This window comes from Palaemon carinicauda, chromosome 3, assembly GCF_036898095.1.
Source record: "Palaemon carinicauda isolate YSFRI2023 chromosome 3, ASM3689809v2, whole genome shotgun sequence".
NCBI lineage: Eukaryota > Metazoa > Arthropoda > Malacostraca > Decapoda > Palaemonidae > Palaemon > Palaemon carinicauda.
Window position 1 is genome coordinate 37,189,689 of NC_090727.1, and position 22,720 is coordinate 37,212,408.

General features: G+C 40.1%; 1 long non-coding RNA gene across 2 annotated transcripts; it reads left to right on the forward strand.

Moving 5' to 3' along the window:
• Window positions 1-940: 940 nt before the first annotated feature.
• LOC137638244 (uncharacterized) lies at window positions 941-21,221 on the forward strand. 2 transcript variants are annotated; one of them, XR_011043947.1, is made up of 4 exons: window positions 941-1,036; window positions 14,699-14,818; window positions 19,230-19,626; window positions 19,670-21,221. It is a non-coding gene; the product is annotated as an uncharacterized lncRNA (long non-coding RNA). The 2 variants fall into 2 exon arrangements; XR_011043946.1 differs by having other exon boundaries at window positions 19,230-21,221.
• The last annotated feature ends 1,499 nt before the right edge of the window (window positions 21,222-22,720 follow it).

Here is a 22,720-nt window from a genome sequence, read left to right on the forward strand (position 1 = left end):
GCTATTCGACCAATCTCTTCAAAGAAAACGTTTAAGTCCGTTTTCTCAAAGCTTAAAATTTTCGGAGAAGTTGCATCTACTTTTTTATTGTAGACTATTATTCTTTTTTCATTCATACATGAAAATATAAGGAATTTCATACACTACAATCTAGAAAGTAATTTTTCCAAGAAAAGAAAAATCTTTCACTTGAAAACTAGTTATCTTTAAAGTGACTTCTATATATGAATAAAATAATTAGTAACAAAAAATCAATTGCTATTATAAAATATTTTTTTTCAAATTTTGGCATATAAATTTATACTCCAGATGCTTTTTAAATAAAATAAATCGGCTGTGAAGCAAAAAGGTAGACAGAGTTTGAAGTAACCCCGAAAAGTCACGGAAAACTAGAATATAACCAAGCTGGATGATAGTATGAAATACGCAGTTATTTTTTTAAAGTAATTCCGTCAAATGAATCAGTTACTGATAATTCTTAATTTAGTGCATATGTTATACTCCAATTTTAATGAAGTGTCAATTTAAATATAAATTACATATGGGAATTTCAGGTTTAAAATGAAGAGCTATATATATATATATATATATATATATATATATATATATATATATATGATTATATGTGATTTGCGTATGTATGAGGGCATAAAAATGGGTGCATTCTATATGGGTGTGTCCAGGAATTTGTTTCCTTGTATAAATTTTTGAAAAAGTCTGGAGGAAAAAGTCAGAAAAGTAGTTCATAATATTTTCACCCTCTGAACGTATAGCCAGAGTAATTATGTGTGCATTTAGAGTAATATTTGTTCTACCGTTAAAATCATGGTATTGAAAAAAAGACACGCTTAAATAATTGATTAATAAGAAAATATATTGCTTACACGTTCCAATAATCCTGGGGAATGTATTGTTCCGCAGTCGGGTGCGTCAGCGTCATTATACTCCCGGTTGTAAATGGAGGAACACAGAAAACGAGAGTAGCTCTTCTAGTTTCAGACATTTTTGGTAATTGAACGATCCACATTCTCCAAAGGTTGGTACCGTTAATCTAGAAAACGTTCCAGGTGTATTAAAGTGTCTTCAGAGTTATTTTCAATTAAAAATTTGATGGATTGTAGGTTGAAATGTATTAGGCCGCCTCTGTTTTGAGCCGGCAGTCATAGGTTAAGACATTTTTGCAATGGCAGTTGCAAGTCTAGTGTATAAATATCATTGATTATGATAGACTAAAGGACTTTTGAAACAATTTCAAGAACTATTTAAAGGATTTATCAGTTTTTTTCCAAGTGAAATTATATATTCATTTCGAATTCAAAACTGAAATTATTACTGCAAGGATACTGTAGTATTTTGACCAAACATCTGTTAATTATAATGTACCTAAAAGTGAAAGAAGAAAAATCCACTGGATATTTCTACATTTTTGACTTCTAAGTTAGATCATATCAATTGAACTCGAATAACATAGTTGAATAATATTGACATTTTCCCTTTTATCACATGATGCTCAACTATTAGAAATGGGTAAAATTATAGTGGTGTATGCATGATAGAGGTAACCTGTATGTATGATGACAGCTGAATAAGAATATGGCAGTGTAAAGGGGGCGTTAAGCCCCCCCCCCCCCCCAGCCCCTGTCTCCCGTCAGGTGAGTATGAAAGGACACGACCTTGTAGGTTAGGCATGGGGGCAGAGTTAGTTTAGGTTAGTTGGTGTCCATATATTTTGCTCGCTAGAAGAACGGACTGCTGATATTCAAAGGCTTTTTTTTTTTTCCCCTTTCCGATATCCAATTTAACTGTAGGTGGTCTAATATTTGTAGTATGCTATATTTTTTTGGTATTACAGATTTAACCAAGTTCGGATATATCTCCTTACTTATAAAATATTTTTGAGATTTGTACGATAAAGCTACTCAATTCTTCTGCAAATTAAGGGTTAAGGAAATATTTGCCGTTAAGAATTATTCTTAAACGCTGTGATTTTAGTTTGTATACTGATATTGGTTTTTGTTAATGCATTGTGGGTAAAAATGTCTGATCATCCTTTGGTTTTTGGTTATGATATATGGGTAGGTCTACAGAAACCTGATTGGTTGCTTTGGTTCAAGATTATCCAATTACTGTAATTACAATTTTGGAATTTATATGTCCTAAAAACAGTGCATTGTCAGTTGACTTATGGATTCCGTTGCAGAGAGGTGCAATGGTTGTTACTCTTCATATCTTGGCGCTATTGGGCAGTTTCATGCACATTACTATGGAACTCCAGAAGTGGTAAATAAGTTTGAGTGTGAACATTCAGTGCTACCTTAAAGTGCTGTGTCCCAAGTGCGATTCTGATAAGGATTTTTTTTGTGATTTACTTTAACATAATGTAAGAATTTTTTTGTGATTTGTAGTTTGTGACCTGGGAAGGGGAGTCCGTGGGCTTGCCCCCAGCTAGGTCCTAGACCTGAGAAGGTTTGTGACCAGAAAAGGGGGATCTGAGAGGCTTGTCCGTGGCTAGGTCTGTGACCTGGGAAGTGGAGTTCGGGGGATAGGTCTGTGACCTGGAACTACTGGGTTAGGTTAGGTGGTTTTGTTATTTTATGTGACCTTTTTTAAATTTCGGGAGTGTTTTATCCTGTTTACGCACACCCATAGTCCCAGCTTCCCACCATTGTCCATATGGAACAGTAGAACGGCTTATTAGGTCAAATTCATGGAAAACTGTATTCACGCTAGAAAATATATATTTTCATATCGGATATTAAAGTTTGAAACTAATTTCACCATTTATTTTTCAAAAGAGATTGTGCAGACCTAATTGTTACATGTAGGTTTAATATACAGTCAATCTGTTTAGTCAATTAGATCCTTGAATAAAGAAAAAAAAAAGTAGAATAGGCATGATATCGTTTCGCACAACCCAAACCACCCAATAAGCGTATGCATCACAGCTCCCTTATTATGGAGGACTCGGGTGGGAAGTCTGGATTTTACAGCAGGATTGAACTCGTGTTGAATGCAATGCACTAATTAAGAAAGGGAAAATTTCATAAATTTCATCAAAATCACATGAAAAATTATTGCTCATTATGTAGTATTGCCAAATAATGGACAATTTGTATGAATACACCGAGAGCAATAGAGCTACCCTATCATTGGCACCAAGTCCTGGCTTAGCTAACCTGAACTCTTCCACTGTGCAAAGCGTAAAAAAATGCAAATTGAGTAAGGTTAGTTAGGTTCAGCCTGACCTGACTTGCATAATCTACCCTGCAATTCTATGCACCCAGTACTGCAAAAAAAAAAATTAAATAAATAAAAAAAAAATCATGGTCCCAACATATTTAAGGCAACCCTTTCAAAATATTAAATGGTGCTTCCTGTTACATGAAGGAAAAATGGGAACGACTCGTATGTTTATACAAGATTTACCGACTAACCCCTACACAGGAATGTTTACTAACCTTAACCCAACCTAGGATTGTAGATCCTTACCTAGCTAGACTAAGACACCACCCCTACCAAAAGTATTTACAATGCTGTAGATAGAAGCAATTTGAGGATGTATCTCAACGTGACACGGTACAATGCTGAAGATAAAACCAAATTATGGATGGATATCCAAACTTGACCTACTGCACGACACTAGTTCAAAACATAACTCAAATAGTAATCAGATTTTTACTTTGTCAAGTTCTGCAATGTATTTAATTATACACCTTGGCTGGTCAAAACTTTACCTAAGGCACAACTAAAAAACTTGCATAACATATAGTTGGTAACTGTATACTGTAAAAATTAAATGTATTATAAAAACTGCATTTGTTATGAAAAGTGTGGATTGTGGACTATTTGAGCATATTTTGCTCTGAATGTTAAGAGGTAAGAGATTAATAACTTGCATAACAAGAAATACATGTTAACTCGGTCTTTTCCGTGCATTAGAAATCTGTGGTAAATGATTGAGCCTATTACGGGTTTAAGACCTATTAGTCGGTGCGATGTCTTTAGACTCCCAGCTTTCTCTTTTGTTGTAATTTATATTTTTTTCAGGTAAAACATGTGAAACTAGGCACTTCTCAATACTTATTTATACAAATACATAATAAGAGAGGAAAAGTTAATCAAATTACAGTGAGCAGAAAATTTGTTCAAGTAATTTATCTTCAGTGCCACCACATGGTTGCTCTTGTTACGTTCATATGTTCCCAGCTTATATAACTCCACCCTGTAGTGCACTGTGACAATTTTCCCCCAAATGTGCAGTAGGCCCACTCACTGAGCTTGGTGCTCGAATAGATATGCTACACCTTCTCTAAATGCAGTACTATTGACTATTAGATTTTGGCAGGATGTTTGGTTGATGATTAGTTTGATCTTGACAGGTTTACACGTGACCATCCAGAATGCTTTTCTTTCCCGTGTTTAAGATCTTTACTTCGAATTGGCCAATCCGAGTCAGATATATTTAAACACTACTTTTGATTTTTTTTCTTGAAATTTGTTAAACAATGCGCTTCAGCATTTTTTGTTTATTTTTTTCAAATGAGAAGGCCTTAGTTCAGTCATGGTTACTCATTGGTGAAGATGTGATTATACTGCAGACGAAGCCATTTTAATATAATTAACTAATAACAAAGAAAGTTTCAGATTTCTAAAGCCTTGACTTTCAAGAGGTGCCTTTCTGGTCCTATATTGCAGGGAAAACTTAGTATATATGCTCAAATAGTTGATCAGTTTCTTCTTGAATGCCTTAATATCTTGTCCTTTGGATGTCTAGTGGGAGCTTATTTCATTGTCTTTGGGCAGCGTCTTTGAAAGTTCCAGAACCTACAGTTGACATATATCATGATTCCAATAATTTGATACCATCTGTTCCCTGTTCTCGTGTCAACATGATTTTTTGGCTGCACGATATACAGCAATTCTTGGATATTTTGGGAGTCCAGTTCTATTTACCTGAAGGGTTATTATACATATTTTAAATTCAATTCTTGCTTTAATATGCAGCCAGTACCTCTGTCAGAAATAAAAACTGTCCAAAATGTTCCTAGCTGTGCTCTTTATGTACAAAACACTAATGGCAGAGTCAGTAAAGTTAGACAGACCCAACTAGAATCATACTTTTGTTGATAAGTGCCATTTTGAACTTTAACCATTATCCGTTTTAACATGATTCGGATTGCTCAGACTCTGATTATTAATGTAAGAGATTACAGACTGAACCTTCGTGTAAGATAAGGATATGGTTGTCTAAGGGTGAGTGGGTAAAGCCCACACCCTAACAAGTAAGGATGCAGCTTTTAGGTCAGGTTAAGTGGGGAAGTTTGTTAGCTGGTGTTCTTGTGTATTTGTCCCTCTTAAAATCAGACCATGTTAAAGATTGAGAAGTCTATCTGAAAGAAAACGGTACTTGTGATAGCTGTGGCAATTAGTCCTATCATCTTTGCACGAAGAAACATTTTTATCTGTTTTTGTTTTATTGGTTTCTACTGTTATCTTCTGTAATTTGTTAGTTGTTCTGTAACTAAAATACAAATCTCACTATTTAATAAGGGTATTACTTTCGGCGTAGCTGAAATGACGAGCCATTAGAATTTTACCGAGGGTTTACCACCACATCGCTAGTTAAAGGAGGGTAGGGAGGGGTAGCTACCCCTCCCCCCTCACACACACCTGTGAGAGCTCACTTTGCTTTTGGCTCGGGTGATGTTCCTACTCTCGCCTATATTGACAGCCATTTTTTTTTTTTTTTTTTTTTGCTTTTTCTTCTTGACTGTGTTTGGAAGTTGGCCTCTATTATGCGAAGTGTCCCGGAGTACCTGACCGCCCTTGCGGAACTTATATTTCGGCGGTGGACACAGACCCTCACACCTTGTGCCCTTTTTGTAGGGGCCAACGGTGTGAAAGAAAGTGTGTGGTGAGTGTAGGGAATGGTCTACCTCCCAGTGGGAGAGGTTTACGCGGCGCCGGAAGAAGAAGAAAAAAAAGGGATATTTCTCCTTCAAGGGTTCCCTTGAAGAGAGAAAATCTCAAAGGCTCTTCTTCCGTAGCCCAAACCACCTCCGAAGATCCCACTCGATCGGTCTCTTCCGAGAGGCCGTCGAGTGGTAGCGTAGGCCGCAGTTCTGTTAACCGATCTCGGGGTTTGGGAGATGGAATTGCCTCCATAGCGAGGCAGCTCCTCCTCCTCCCCCGGGGGAGGATTTTAATTTTGATAATAATGTGTGTAACGATGATTTATTACAGCTTTGGGCTTTCTTGGGGCTTCAGGGCTCGCCCTCCAAGGGAGCCCTGTTTGACATGATCAGGTTGGGAGCAGCTGTCAAACAGTTGCCGGCGGTAGCAGAGGTTGATCCTCTGTCTATCGTCGACGTTGTTGTGGCAGAGGCTTCTGACGAGTTAGGTCAAACCCCTGCTGTGGTTGTTGATGTAGCGGAAGGCTTAGTTCCCCCCTGCGAACATCATTTGAGGGAGGAGCTAAGTCCAACGATCTCTCCTACAGGTGTTTCTCCCCCTCGGGGGAGTGCACTAACACTCTTCGGAGGACTGCCGATGGTCTGCCGGCTGCCACAGGTCGTATCAGACATAAAGCTCGCCCTCCTCTTCGCCGCAGAGGCCTTCCTTCACCCCACAAGGGTGTTAGGAGGCGCCTCTTCGGGTCTTCATCTTCGCGTCTTCATCTTCGCAGTCCCCCGCAGAGGATCCTCCACACCGTGCTCCGACCATTACTGCTGCATCCCTGGACCTCTCCGCAGATCGTTCGCGATCTCCTTCTCCTGCCAGACCTGCTGACCTGCCGTCACCGTTCCTGGCCACTGATGCGCTGTGGGCGCAAGCGCATCCCATTATTAAACGGGCACCGGTCACTTCGGGGCAAAAGGGGCTTTCTCACGATGTGAGTAAGTCCCGTAAGCGCCAGGTATCCCCTGCGCGCCAACGTTCTTCTGCGCAATTGCTAGCAAGTGCTGTCCTGCTGCACTCATTCTGTTCCTGAGACAACTCACTAGCGCTTACCTGCGCGCCATTGATACCTTGTTCGCCAGCGATCTTCGCCTCTCCAGCCCATATCTGCGCGCCCTCATCCTGCTACGTACCACGCACGCCCACAATCTCCTGCGCGCCCATGATCTCCTGCGCACCATCGCTCGCCAATGCGCCCACTCGCCCCAACGCTCCCTCTCGCCTGCGCGCCATTGCTCGCCGGTACACCATCGCTCGCTCACGCACGCCCTCGTCATCATCCCTGTGCCCTTGCGTGCACGTGCGCGCCAACGTTCGCCCGCGCGTAAACAAGGCAAGACCTCATTGCGCGAGCGCCAGCACAGCGGTATTCACAGCGCGATCTTATGCGCGAAATGACAGGAACACGTGCAACCAGGTCTTCATCATCGCCCCCCCCCCTCCCCATCCCACAAGCGCAGACCAGCGCGCTTGCCTGAAGCGGGGAGAACTCCGGATAGGTCCAGGATCCAACCATTGTCTCTTTCTACTTTACAGGCAGACCCTGTTGTATTATTTACTCCTAAGGATCGCCCGGTCCCTTTCCCTCCAGAGGGAGTCACTGATAGTGATACTGTCAGTAAGCAGCCATGGTTCGGGTCCATTGTCAGAGCTGTCATGTAGGCTTTCAAACCTGCCTTCTCTGAAATGGGCCTTAAATCAATGGCAGCTTCGACCCCCCTGAAGAGAAAGAGAGGAGTAGACATCGTGGTGACTTCTCCTAGGGCCAAGCTGGCTCCTCGGAAGTCCTTGAGGAAGGCTCCTCCCCCCCCCTGCCAGACCTTCTTACCCTCCCCTGTGGACGAAGATTTCCCGTCCTCGGGATTCCACCGAGGTGAGGCGTTCTCCCATCGCACCAGTGGGAGAAACCACACTCCGTGTAGGAGAGTCGTCCCTGGTAGGTGCGGAGAAGAGCCCCCCGCCATCGCTGCTAGAGTCCTGTATCCCTCCCAGGAGGGAACCGAAGGACTCAAAGACCATCCCGAAGTCGTCCTCAAGGATTCGTCCAGAGCCAACCAAACCCTCAGAGAACGTCCACGAGTCCCCCCAAGACCTTCTTTCCCTCCCCTGTGGACGAAGATTTCCCGTCCTCGGGATTCCACCGAGGTGAGGCGTTCTCCCATCGCACCAATGGGAGAAACCACACTCCGTGTAGGAGAGTCGTCCCTGGTAGGTGCGGAGAAGAGCCCCCCGCCATCGCTGCTAGAGTCCTGTATCCCTCCCAGGAGGGAACCGAAGGACTCAAAGACCATCCCGAAGTCATCCTCAAGGATTCGTCCAGAGCCAACCAAACCCTCAGAGAACGTCCACGAGTCCCCCCAGGAAGAGCCTTTGGGGACAGGAGACTTTGCTGCCAGTCCTTCAGGAGGGGAGCCACAGGAGTCAGAACATGCTTTCTGGCAGGCTCTAACCCTGATGAAGAATCTCGACGGGTTCCCGGATCCTGAGATTCCCCCTCGAGAGGGCAAGGACACGGTCCTGGACCGAGTCTTTGGCACCCAGAAACCTTCTAAGGCCAGTGGGGCTTTGCCCTGGTCCCAAGGGGTGAAGAGTGCCAGGGGCAAGGTTGAGGGCCAGCTTTTCGAGCTCGCTTCCTCCAGCCGTTCCAGTGCCGGCTACAAACTCCTCCCGCCTCCTTGAGTCCATCAGAGGAGGTACTCCGAGATCATGGGGGAGTCTTGCTTAGCTCTTCCCTTGCACCACTCTGTGGAAGAACTTATCAGGGGAGTCCCTCTAGAGAGGCTCTCCAGCCTGCAAGTGTCCTTCTCGGCGACGGAGATCTTTAGTCAGGATAAGGTCGTGAAATGTGCCATGTAGGCTACTTCGTGGCTAGACGTCTGGCTAGGTTCTCTCGGCATCCTGATACGTTCCGAGGATCTGTCCAAGGAAAGTACCAGGAAGGCCTTGGAGACCTTCCTACTTTCGGGAACGCGCACTATCGAGTTTCTGGCCCATCAAGTCTCGAACTTAGGGCCAATTCCATTCTGAAACGACATGATGCCGTGGCCGAGAGGTTCCACACGAAGGTCCCCAGCGTCGAGGTCAGTAGGCTCAGACAATCTTCCCTCTTGGGAAAGAATCTGTTTGAGCCAAGAGACGTTGAACAGGCAGCTGAGAGGTGGAGGAAGTCCAACCAGGACTCTCTTCTACATAGGGCTCTTACATCTAAGCCCTATTAAAAACCAGCACCCCAACAACCTTGCCCGTCTAAGACAAAACCGGCAGTGGCAGCAAATGCAACGGTGTCGAAGCCCTTTCCTGTCAAAGACAAGAAGTCCTCCAGGGGAGGGAAAAATCCTAGAGGGAGTGGCCGAGGCAGCAATCGCTAGGATTGGCAATCCCCCTGCATGTCCAGCAGTGGGGGGATGCCTACAAAGTTGCGCAATCAGGTGGCAGCAACTCGGGGCCGATTCCTGGACGATTTCCGTAATCAGTCAGGGATATCGGGTCCCGTTCACAACATCTCTACCTCCCCTGACAGCGGATCCAGTGTCGTTCAGCTCCTTTGCCATGGGATCGGCAAAGAGCCAAGCCCTATGGGCAGAAGTCAAGACTATGTTAAAGAAGGATGCTCTCCAGGAGGTCGTCAACGGCTCCCCAGCCTTCTTCAATCGACTTTCTTGTAAAGAAGGCGTCTGGAGACCAGTCATTGACCTCTCGGCTCTGAATAGGTTTGTCAAACAAACCCTGTTCAGCATGGAGACGGCAGACACGGTCAGATTTGCTGTGAGACCACAAGACGTCATGTGTACACTGGACCTGAAGGACGCGTACTTCCAGAGCCCAGTCCATCCGTCTTCAATGAAGTACTTAAGATTCAGCCTAGACAACAAGATCTATCAGTTCAAGGTGCTGTGTTTCGGTCTCTCCACAGCACCTAAGGTTTTCACTAGTGTTTTCACCCTGATTTCATCACGGGGACACAGGATCGTCATCCGTCTCCTCCGTTATCTGGACGACTGGCTGATCCTAGCAGACTCGGAGTCGACCCTTCTTTGACACCGAGACAAACTTCTGGGACTTTGCCAAGATCTAGGGATCATGGTAAATCTCGAGAAGCCCTCTCTGCTTCCTACTCAACGACTGGTATATCTAGGCATGATCTTGGACACCAATCTCCACAAAGCCTTCCCACCAGATGAGAGGATAGCAAGGCTGAGGAGGGTCGCAGATCCTTTCCTCAGACGAGAAGAACTCCCAGCTCAATCATGGTTACGTCTCCTCGGTCACCTTTCATCCCTGGCCCGTCTAGTTCCGAATGGTCGCCTCAGGATGAGTTCCCTACAATAGCGACTCAAGTCTCGGTGGAATCAGGGACACAATTCCCCAGATGTCATGGTCCCTATTGGCCCTTCAGAACGGACGGATCTGCAGTGGTGGGTGACAGACGAGAACCTACGGAAGGGAGTGGATCTTCTCGTCCTCCCCCGGGATTTGATGCTGTTCTCGGACGCCTCAAAGAAAGGGTGGGGGGCCCACGTTCTGAACAACAGGACCTCAGGCCTATGGTCAGAATCAGGAAAGTGCCTCCACATAAACCTGCTAGAAATGAAGGCCGTCTTCCTGGCCCTTCAACAGTTCCAACAATACCTGGCGGGTCACTCCGTGGTGGTGATGAGCGACAACACCACAGTAGTGGCTTACATCAACAAGCAGAGAGGTACCTTTTCAGAGCAGCTATCCCATCTTGCAGTAGAGATATTGAGATGGACCCAAGCCCACTCGATTCCACTATCTGCTCGCTTCATTCCAGGCAAGAGGAATGTGCTCGCCGACAGTCTGAGCAGGGCATCCCAGATATTGAGTACCGAGTGGTCTTTGGATCATCTAGTAGGCAACAAAGTCCTGACTTTGTGTGGTTCCCCGACTGTGGATCTGTTTGCGACAGCATTGAATTTCAAGCTTCCGCTGTACTGCTCCCCAGTCCCGGACCCCAAGGCACTCTGGCAAGATGCCTTCCAACAATGGTGGGACATCATCGTGTACGCCTTTCCCCCGTTCTGTCTGATGAGAAGGGTACTCAACAAAACCAGAATGTCGGTCAACCTTTCAATGACCCTGATACTCCACTATGGCATCATGCAGAGTGGTTTCTGGACCTTCTGCAGCTCCTAACGGAACTCCCGAGAAAACTCCCTCCACGACGCGAGCTACTCAAACAACCACATGCCAACATCTTTCACAAGTCCTTGGCCTCGCTTCGGCTTCACGCCTGGAGACTATCCAGCACCTCCTCACAGAGAGAGGCTTTTCGCAGAAAGTTGCGGAAAGGATGTCTGGGCACCTGTGAAAGTCATCCGCAGGAATCTACCAGGCAAAGTGGAGAGTTTTCTGTGGTTGGTGTCGTGGAAGGGTTCTCTCTTCACTCGATGCCACTATTCCAGCAATAGCGGAGTTCCTTGTGTATTTGCGGGAAGAAATGCGCCTTTAAGTCCGGCAGTGAAAGGCTATCGCTCGGCCTTAAGTCTTGCCTTCAGACTCAAAGGAATGGACATTTCCTCTTCACTAGAACTTTCCCTACTCATACAAAGTTATGAACTTACCTGCCCTCAGTCAGAAGTGAGACTTCCTCCATGGAACGTGGTTCGAGTTCTCAGGTCTCTTAAGAAGCCTCCCTGCGAACCATTACGCCAGGCTTCTGATCGCCACCTGACTTGGAAGATGGTGTTCCTACTTGCTCTGGCTTCTGCCAAGCGAGTCGGTGAACTTCATGGTCTCTCGTATGACATCGCCTATTCAAGGGGATGGGGGGAGGTAACGTTCAAATTCGTCCCTGAGTTTCTTGCCAAGACTCAGAATCCAGGAGTGCCGGACCCTTGGTTCGACTCTTTCCGGATCTCGTCTCCATTCTGTAACAGATAATCCAGACCATCTCCTACTATGCCCAGTAAGGAGTCTGAGGCTCTATCTTAAGAGAACAGCTGCAGTTCGTCCCCAGGTGCAAGCACTGTTTGTTAGCACCAGGAAGACAAAGAGAAGGGTCACTAAGAATACCATCTCAGCCTGGATTCGCAGGGTTATCCATCATTCCCTGAATCCCAACCCTTCTCCGTCACTTTGCCCTAGAGCACATGATGTCAGGGGCATAGCTACGTCCCTGGCCTTCAAGAAGAACTACTCAGTGACACAGGTTTTACAAGCAGGGGTATGGAAGCATCAGACGACCTTCACAGCCCACTACCTGCAAGACGTGACCCACAGGAGGCTCGATACTTTCTTTATCGGCCCTGTGGTGGCTGCACAACAGCTGGTTTAAACCTCAGGCTCCTTAATGGACAAGTAGCAGGGGGTTGAGGGCATTATTACCCAGTTTTAGTCTGCATGAATGAAAAGGTATGTCTGGCCCTTATTCTTTTCTTCATTCTCCCCTCTCTTGGAGAAAGCAGCATCCTGGGTTCTCTGCACAGCTGACCTCAAACCCCTGCAGGTAAACCATGTTCCCTTGTGTTCCTAGTATCAAGTTAATACTGTCACGTCCCCATACCCTGACTAGGTGGTATTGGGAGAGTCCTAGTCTTAAAGTTCCATCTAAAGGACTTCAGGTAAACTTCCTAGGACGAGTCACACTTACTTCCTTCACACACAAGCTTATGTAGGCCGCGGCCTTTGCAGAGCAAAGCGTTAGCGAGGTGCAGGGGCTCCTTATCATTGAGTGCTGACACACTCAGATACAGAGTCCCCGGGCAAAAAGCCAGTAATGGCAGGGACTTACCACCCTACCTAAGGGTTAAGTCACCCATATTAGATAGTGTGGTTTGTATTTCAGTTACGGAACAAATGACAAATTCGTTAGGTAATTTGTATTGTTCCTGACTATACAAACCTTAGCTATTTAATCAAGCTTGCCCGCCAGCCCTGTCCCTCGGAAAGTCTTACCTCTAAGCAAAGTGAGCTCTCATAGGTGTGTGTGAAGGGGGAGGGGTAGCAAGGTACCCCTCCCTAACACCCCCCCCCCCCCCCCCCGCTAACTAGCGACGGGTTAGTAAACCCTCGTTAAAATTCTAATGGCTCGTCATTTCAGCTACGTCGAAAGTAATACCCATATTAAAGAGCTAAGGTTTGTATAGTTAGGAAAAATACAAATTACCTAACGAATTTGTCATTTTAATTTGATCCAACCCAAAACCTCGATTCCCACCTAGGGTTCCGGCATTACTGTTGGGAGTTGTGTTGGCTGGGGTAATCGGAAAACGATGCCTTTGGTTTTTCATGAAAAATTGTTGGTTGGGAAAATACCGAAATCTTAGTGCTACTTTAATGCCTATGTATTTGTAGAAAGTGCTTGTGGGGAGAAAAATATATATAAAGATTCTCTTCACTTACTTGCTAGCTATCATGTCTGTAGTAAGTGCTTTGACGGGAGTGCAATCTAATTATAATGATGTTTAATTAATTTGAGTGTAATATACATAACCTTTTTTTAAGGTTTTGTAAGTGATATAGCATCATTAAGAAACTGGAAAGTTACAAAGGGTGAAGTCTCTAATCAGTGACAACTACCTAGTACCTTAGACTAGGTTAGGTGGGTATGACTTTAGACGTAATGCATCCCACTCCGTTTTCCATGGCACACCTGAGCTATGAATTTTTCTAGCAGGTATTGGTGGGATTTATGCTTATATGTCATTTGTATATGGTATGGTGCACTTGTTATTAAGATATCCTCACATTTTGAAAATTTTCCCTCCCTCCCATTCAGGCTGACTCATAGGAGGAAGGTTCTTGCCTTTAGAAAGCCACATGCCTCTGCCAGAAGGGAGTAATGGAGCTTATCCAACCGTGGGTACCCTTAGAGCTCTAAAAGCAGAGAAAGATCCTGGTTTGGTAGCCATGGATGTTACACAGGTTTCTGATGAATTTCCAGTCCCATACTGATCCATTGCCATAGGGCTGAAATAGGTAAGAAATATGCTTCCCTTGGAATCCACTCACCACCTCAAGAAAGAAGTAGACCTAACCCTTTGACTGTTTCCCCTAGATTTGATCAGCTAGGGCATGAGTCTAGTATTTCAGATATTACTGACATGCAGGAAGTAGGAAATGGTTCAAACACCCACTCCATAAAGGCAGGAAGGAGGAAATGATCAAAACACCATTCAGGCAGAAAAAAAGGAAATGGTCCAAGCACCCAGTCCTTTTTGGCAGAAAAAAAAAAGGAAAGGGTCTAAGCACTCACTCCATTCCGTAAAATTTGGAATGTGTGTATCTTCCAAACCTTCCTAAATTCCATGGAATACTCAGTGGTGGTCTCAATCACATTGATATCCTTATCTGAAAGCTCTTTGATTAGGTTCCTAGAGACATGAAGTGGCCAGGCCCTTCTTTTTTGTCTGAACTTCAGTGCCCCGTATCTGTAAGTTGCTGTACCCTACTGACGGAGATATTTCCTCGTTCAGCTCTAAGAGCTATATTTATCAGTATGCCATTCTTAATGATGGGTATCATGGGTGGTAGATAGATATCAGGATTTTTTTTTTCTTCTAAACAAGAATAATTTGATCTGTAGATATTTGCCTACTGAGAGTAGGAGTTACATGATTTATTATTGTTATTGTTCAATGGAAAATATCGGTCATTGGGTGAATTTGGATATTTTTCAAATCACCTTTTAATAGATAAGTCCTGTTCGGTTTCATTAAATGATTGTACAAAATGGTTGGCAAGTTTTTGAAATGTTTTCACAAATTTTCTTTTATTTCAGGTTCATATTGAGTGGTGAGATATGGGAGACTGAAAATGAGAGGTCTATGATTTTCCTGTTCTTCAATGAGAGATTGGAATCTGTAACAACCAATAAATAGCAGTAACTGGAATTATAAAAGTAAGGTTAATAAAGAGCATTGTGTTTAACATTTTAATAGCATTATAAAAATGTTGACTTCTTAGTAGATTGACTTTTAAGTAAATGTTAATTGGGTTAGCCCTTTTTATGAATTATGATGAATATAGATTATCAATAGGTTGCATTGGGACAATTAAATATATGGATTGAGTAGGATTTAATTTGAATAATTTTATTCGTAATTAGTCATTCAATGGAGAATTTACGTTGTAGTAGGTTGCAGTAAGATTGGGTTCTTGTATTGCATTGACGATTGTAAGTTGGACGAATTCTATATTTTATCAAATGAGTGTCAAATGTGTTAAGTGCTCTTTTTAGAAGGTATTTGTAGTAAAGAATTGCTAATGAATTACGGTGAGATTTAGTTGAAATTTTATTATGAAAGTGTTGAATTTCCAATGTTTGTTTCTACACTAATACAAACCATCGTTCTTTAATAAGAGTAATTTCAGACTGGCTGGAACTCAGCTACCAAAATTTAAAAGGTGTAATCAGTTACTGAAGTGTGGCAGTGGAACTCCGTCCACTTGCCAGCCCACCGAGAAGCGACTTCAATCATCAGGTTATACAAACATGTGCTCAGAAATTACCAGAGATATTTTTTATGTAGATATTTTATTGGTATAATAAAGAACATGACTGAATTGGAAGCCAGGTGTCTCTTTATGGAACATGTGGAAGAACATAAGGAATCGACTTTTATATACTGTGTACTGATGCTTGCGTTGGATTTAGAGTATATAGTAGTTCTTTTAACTGAAGAGGTGCACTTCCTCTATTATCCTCCATATTTAATACCGAACTTTATGGCATACTAACCACTGCTGAGAAAATAGAATTGATGTAAGGTGGTAATTTTACCATTTTTTAGTGATGCAAGGGGTGTCCTTCAAGATTTGGAAGTTTTTAATTCCAGTAACCCTTTAGTTTTAAAGATTTTAGAATGGCTTTTTATATGTGGGCTGAGAGGTATAACAGTTCAATTTTGTTGGGTTGCAGCACATATAGGAGTCTGGAAAAGAGGAGGCCGATTCACTGGAAAAGAATGCTGCAGCCGAGTTGCTACCTAAAAGATATTCCATACCCTGTAATGATTTTTTACCCACAATTAAGAATATTTATAGTAATTGATTATTAGAATAGTTTAATTGAAAATAAGAGGAGAGAAATAATTATGTTATATCCCCTTGGAGGTATAATAGGATGCCCCGAAAGTGGGAGACTACTCTTTGTCACCCCCTTGGAGGTATAATAGGATGCCCCGAAAGTGGGAGACTACTTTGTCACCTCCGCATTGGTCACACTTGGGTGACACACGTTTTTTCTGGCTGGCCAACACCAACTATATTGTGACGACTGTTTAATACCCTTGATAGTGAGGCATTTGTTGACGGAATTCCCCACTTATAGTAGCGAAAGAATTGGATGTCTGTTTAAGGCTCGAGGTGAGGATGGCAGGTTCATCCTTGCCAAAATCCTTGGACATGATGTATCGTACAATGCTAGCGGCATTTTTAAAATTCATTTCAGAAGCAGGTCTTCTAAATGCTATTTAACTTCGATAACATATTTGTTTTTATTGATTTAATTGAATATTCTTTTCCTTTTTTATTATTATTAATGATACTGCCGTCAATGACCTTTGATGTCAAGATACCAGAAAACTTCATATTCATTCATTCATCGTGTGCAAGATATTTTAATGAAGACAACGGTTTTTCATCTATATCTTATAACTGTAGCTTTGGGACAGCTGTGTGGCCATCCTACTGACTCCTCCTTGTTCTTGTTGTTGTACAGCATTACTGTTTGCTGTCTCCCTCATTAGTATGGCCGTTTGACGATAACGAATCCTCAGGAAAGGTCAACTCTTAGGCTACAATGTACATTCATTGAAGTTATTGCCATGTGGGATCATAAAGGGTGCCACCCATCCCCTTTCATTCCATGTCTTCATGATATTAGTAAGATGCTAGGGACATAACCATGTTTCTGCCGCTTTCCTGTCTTTCCCAGTAAGTTTCTTCTTCGGTCTTTACAACCCTGTGAAGGCAAACTTCAGATAATTTCTTCCTCTACCTCTTCTTTGCTAGAGCCCTGGCTGCAATTTCAGGAGAACAACAAAGAAGTTTTAGAAATCCAGTAAGTTTTACTGATAGGATTGAAGTTTGTTTGACTAAAATTTCTCTCCCCATGGGAGTGTGTGGGGTACCTATTTCCATACGATTGCCAGTAATTGTCTCTTACAAAACGAAACATAGCAAGCGCGTATATGAGGTGCATAGATAGCTGAAATAGGTATTGTTACACCTATTACTAGTGCTCAGTTATGTATTTGGAGGGGTGGACTCCTACAAGTAAGGTCTCCAGTTGCAGAATCTCTGTTAGTGAGAAATTCAAATTTTAAAGAGAGCTAGCTAGCTCTGTGATACGTTGCAGTCTCCCCGATCGGTTAACAATTTTGTACACTTTTCAATAAGGAAATTCTAGATTTTGCTTTTTAAGGTTTTCTTAGACTGCACATTTTTCCCTTGATATTTTAACTTGTCTTTAATAACTTTAGATGCTCTAGGTAATTCATTATTTATTTAGTATGGTTGTATACCCATGCAACATCATATACTTCATTAAATGCTTTATATTACGGATGGAGTTATCTAGAAATTCACTTTATAATCCTGATATCAGTACACAAGTCTGTGAAAGATAAACTGCCCATTTACCAAGTGGAATACAGAAGATTAAGTCATAATTTATGATGATATTCTTATTAATTCTTAGGGTAATTGGGTAGATGGCATAACCCAAACAATTGTTTGTTAATAAATCATTAGGTAAAGTATATAGCCCTGAGGTTTAGATTCATACAAAGGAGCATTAAAATTTAGGAGCTTCCAATTGTGAGTGCCATGACGACTCTTTGTTAAAGATTTGGAGATATAAACACACTATAATATCCTGAACAATAATACATTGTTAGCTGAAGTAAAATAAGATTAGTATTTTCATTGAACAATAATAGGTATGTCAGGGGACAAAGGCAGTATAGGGCAGCTAATGGTAGGTGAAGGCAGGATCATATAATTACAGTAATGGATAAGCTTGGATATATTTTACCTTGAATTAAGGTAAAATTGTTAATCATAGGCAAAACATATATAATGTTGTTCTACATTTAATAATGTTAAAGACGTGAGTCTAGTAAAACCAGGTGGTCAGTTTGTGTTGGATAGGTTAGTCCATGGGTGAAGTATACCCAGTAAGCAGGGTCCCTAGGATTCAAGCTTCTATGAGCCCCTTGACACCCCATAGCGACCACCTCACCCCGGCATATTTCACGATCTCTCGTAAAACTTATTAAGAAAATATTACAACTGTAGTAAATATAAGTTTTCACATTTAACACTAAAAATAAACTTTCATCCCTGGTGGCCCCTGCTCTTGGTTTCAGCTAAGTCAGCCGTATGGATAATGGGCCCTGCCAGTAAGTCAAAGAAATAAATGTTGAATAAGACCATAAATTAACTAATTAAGACTAGTTTAGTGAGACATTGTGTGTATGATAAGTTTTTCCATATTCCAAGGCAGGAAAAGTAAGACGGTGAAATTGGATAGAATAAGCTGGTTCATTAATTGAAAGCTAACCAGAAAAACCACTAAGATGAATTAATGATTGTGATAGGATACTTGGAATTAGTTTATGGAGGATCCATACAATATGCAATACAAATTCAGTATATCATTTCAATTACGAAAAAGATAAAATTAATAGATAAATTTAGAAAGTTGCATGTCGTCTTTTTAGGAGAGAGAACACCACATTAATTACTGCTTTGCACATTACTATACTCATGTATACTAAGAAATATTCCACACCTGACACTATTAGTGTGTCAATAAATCTATTTTTACTCAGAATTTCTATATTTTTCTATGATTTTTTCTATGACTAGGCTTGTGTGCGACCTGGTATCCACTGTGGTGTAAGGTAGAATACTTTATTCAGAGAACTGTGGTTTATTGAGTATCCCTTGAATAAAATTGCAGGGATTAACCGAAGGATTACTGGAGCTCCTGTTTGTCATTGGATTACCTGAGGCTAATCATTAATTATTGTAGTGAAATAGGATTTAGGAGGTAATGCTTTTTCACATTTCAAGATATACTTTTGGATGAAAAATTTGATTTAAATGTCATGGACATGTGTAGTTTGGCATTATTTTCACTAATAAATTTTAATACATCAGAATATTTTGTATTCTTTGTACTGTAATTCATCATACAGAATATTTTATTAAAAACAGTAATATCGATATTTACGTGCGTATTAAAAATATTCAATGAGTAAGACATATTTCTGTACAATTAACATCTTTTATTTATTTTTCAGACTAAAATTGCCAGAAGAGAAGGAAATTATTCTAGCCTCCTGCTTCAAATAGAAGATTAATCTGCAAAAATACACTTAAGGATGAACATCGACAGCGGATAATCTCGGAATTACTGCAGAAAAAGAAAATTCGGAAAGTTTTCGATGAGAACAGGATATCCATTTTATTAACTTCTGATTTCAAAAGGAACATCAGATAGCCTCATTTGAAGGGACCAGTCTGTTATCAAATTTTTCTCAAGTATAAAAAGACACTTATGAGAAATAATATTACAGTATTACAAATATCTTGAAATGTACAATTGACCAGATTTTGGGAGGTGGTGTTATCTTAGTCACTCCATTTATATCCCGTAAGTTCGATAACAATGACTAACTGAAGATAAAAAGGAGTATGGTTACAGTAAATAAGAGATTAACTGAAGATAGAAAGGAGTAAGGTTACAGTAAATAAGAGATTAATTTTTGCAATAACGATATTACCAGATTAATTCTAAGCTTATCGAAGTGTTGTTTTTTCTGTTTGAAGTTGTGAATTTCATTATTTAAGATATCAACTTGTATTCAGTCTAGTAACAAGTATTTTATTTGCCATTAGTTTTTACAGTCAGTTGATACAAAGGTAATTTAATTAGTTTTTAATTCTATTTCTAATTTACTTTATAATTATATTAAAAAAAAAAAAAATCAAGTAAATTCTAACCACCCAAAATCTTATGTTGAAAATTAGGCATAAATCAACATTTTGAGCTTTTTTTGACTGATAAAAATTCAGATTGCACTTTCCTAATTATTATTTGATAAACAGGCATAATCATTCAATTACTTACTTATAAACTAATTTGCGAATACGAAAAATACTGAATGAAAATGGATTCCTATTACCTCTTAAATTAGCAGGAATTATTATAAGTAATGTCAAATATATATATATTTTTTTTTTGTTATGTATTGTAAATGTTTTTTTTAATGAGGAAATTTAACATCATCGAATAATTTATGCCAGAAAATGTAAATGAGAAAGGACAATTTACTATGAAATTTGCTGCCCATGCTTTGTTTCCATTAACTAGATTTTAAATCATATATCAATTTCCTTTGGTCCTCTTAACATATCATTTTAGAATTGTGTACAGATAAAATACTGTAAACAAGTTATCTAAACGTGGGACTGAAGGGAAATTAACGTTAATCTTTTCTAGCATTAAATCAAAATTAATTCTACAAATTCTACAATCTTTATATTAAAGTACATTAATTGGATGTGAATATAACCCGAGACTAATTATTCTTACTGTGTATCATTTCATCTTTGTCTATAGTATATGCTATCTTATATCTTGTATTTTGAGATTGTCATCTATTTATCAGCAACTGTTACTGAATTTTCTTGCATAATTTCGAATATAGGCTTATGATCTCTTGATAGGTATAAGCAGATTTGCCATTAAAAAAAAAAAAAAATCTGGCGCTCTAATTAACCACATCTTTCCAGTATTGTTCTATCACTGTTTTATTTTGGATAGATGAATAGCTTATCATGTTCCAGCAATCAACACTAGAGAGAGAAAAAAAAGTAATAATAGATGATTCTGGCTTATATGTTTCAAAATAGAAGTCATATATTTGTCCCCCTTGTAATAATGACATATTCTGCTTAACTGAACATTTATTTTAAAGCCAAAGTACGAGAATTATTTATCCTATATATCAGTTAGAGTGAGAACCAAGTATGCTTCTTAAAGATTTTGTTTTATATTTATCAAATACGTTTACATATTGTGCGAGCAACTAATCCATTTATCTTGTGTAACAAGAAGCAAAGAAAAGCCATAGAATAGAATGATAGTGAGTAAATGTCAAGTTAATCACTGTATTTAAGTTCTTAAATAGTATTACTGTATGTAAGAAGGCTAATATAATCTCTCTCTCTCTCTCTCTCTCTCTCTCTCTCTCTCTCTCTCTCTCTCTCTCTCTCTCTCTCTCTCTCATCATCATCATCATCATCATTATGGAATTAAGGTTATATTCACATTAAAAAAATTGTCTCAAAACATCATATCAAATGTTTTGATAGTTTTAGTTAAAATTTCAATGTTATATTTACTTTGATCACGTATAACATTACAAATGCTTGTTTGCAGTAGCAGATCTTATTTCTTATTTCTGAGTCCAGTGAACGATCTGTTTCATAACATCATAATGAGAAAATTGCTATTCAAAGGATAAAATATCTCGTGTACTGGTTTTAAGTTTTGCAATTTCTTTATACAAAAGATGAAATTTACTGCCTCGTACTCTAGTGTACAATATATAGTCTACACGATATAGTTAATAATGGCTGTAATTTGGAGCAATTTGCAAATTCATATTAATTTTTTTATGAAAGGAATGGTAATTTAGGTTCCAGGGAAGCAAGAGTTTTATCATGATAGTCTTAAAAGAAGAAAACAATCAGTGAAGTAGTTTTAAAACTGCATTCATGGAAATGTTCTTAATGTGGATATTTTAGGTGTTTAAATGTAAAACTTACAAAATTTAATACTGAAAGGCATAAAGTAGTAATTATACATAAAGGGTTAAGATATTTAATGGAGAGAATGCCCAGACAAATCTGGTTCTTGAGATGTAGGCTAGATTTGAAGGTATACATAAAGGGGTTAACTACGTAAGGTGGTACTTTGGAGGAGAAAAAATAGTCAGGTTGTGATGCATCATTTAGGACAGTTACTTATAGGGATGTTAAACGAAGAAAAACTGGGGTTATAACAATTTTGTGAATGCCTGCAAGATTCCTCTCACCGTAGCGTTATGGAGGAGTATTAGGAAAGTTAGTACTTTTAAAATACTATTTAAGGAGATTTAGGGAGTACTAGTCTGGTAGAAATTTTCAATTGTAATAGATGGATGGATTTTATCTTTTAAATTGAGGAAAAAATGGCCTGTTAGGTAGAATGGATTTTTCCAAACAGAGTGAAGCATTGGTTATTATTGATTTTTATTTTTCACAATTAGCCAGCAAAGCAGGTATCAAAGCTTAAAACCAGTTGTTTTGTTATGTAATTAAATACTATGTTTTGTCATGTACAATCTGTTAAATACAAATGTTAATCACTAAAACTTAGAGATGTGAAAAGCTTGTATAACTTGTAACTGTACATTGGTTTAAATGATTATTTCAAATATTTCGGTTTAAATGATTATTTCAAATATTTTGGTTGTGAATAATAGACGCTATGCAATAATGTAAATTGCATAAGAAAAATTGGTTAGATGAAAATGCAAAGATACAAGACCTAGGGTCCTGAAAGATAATCTATGCCAAAAAGTGACATACCAGTGCTAGTAGTATAACTACATATATCTAAAGTTAAGGTGGATGGCCCAGCATTGGACGTCAGTTGATAGTAATATACTACAAACACTTTAGTCATATTTAGGTCCATTATAGTCAAGAGAGCTGGTAAGGATTTATTCATGGTATTGAGTAC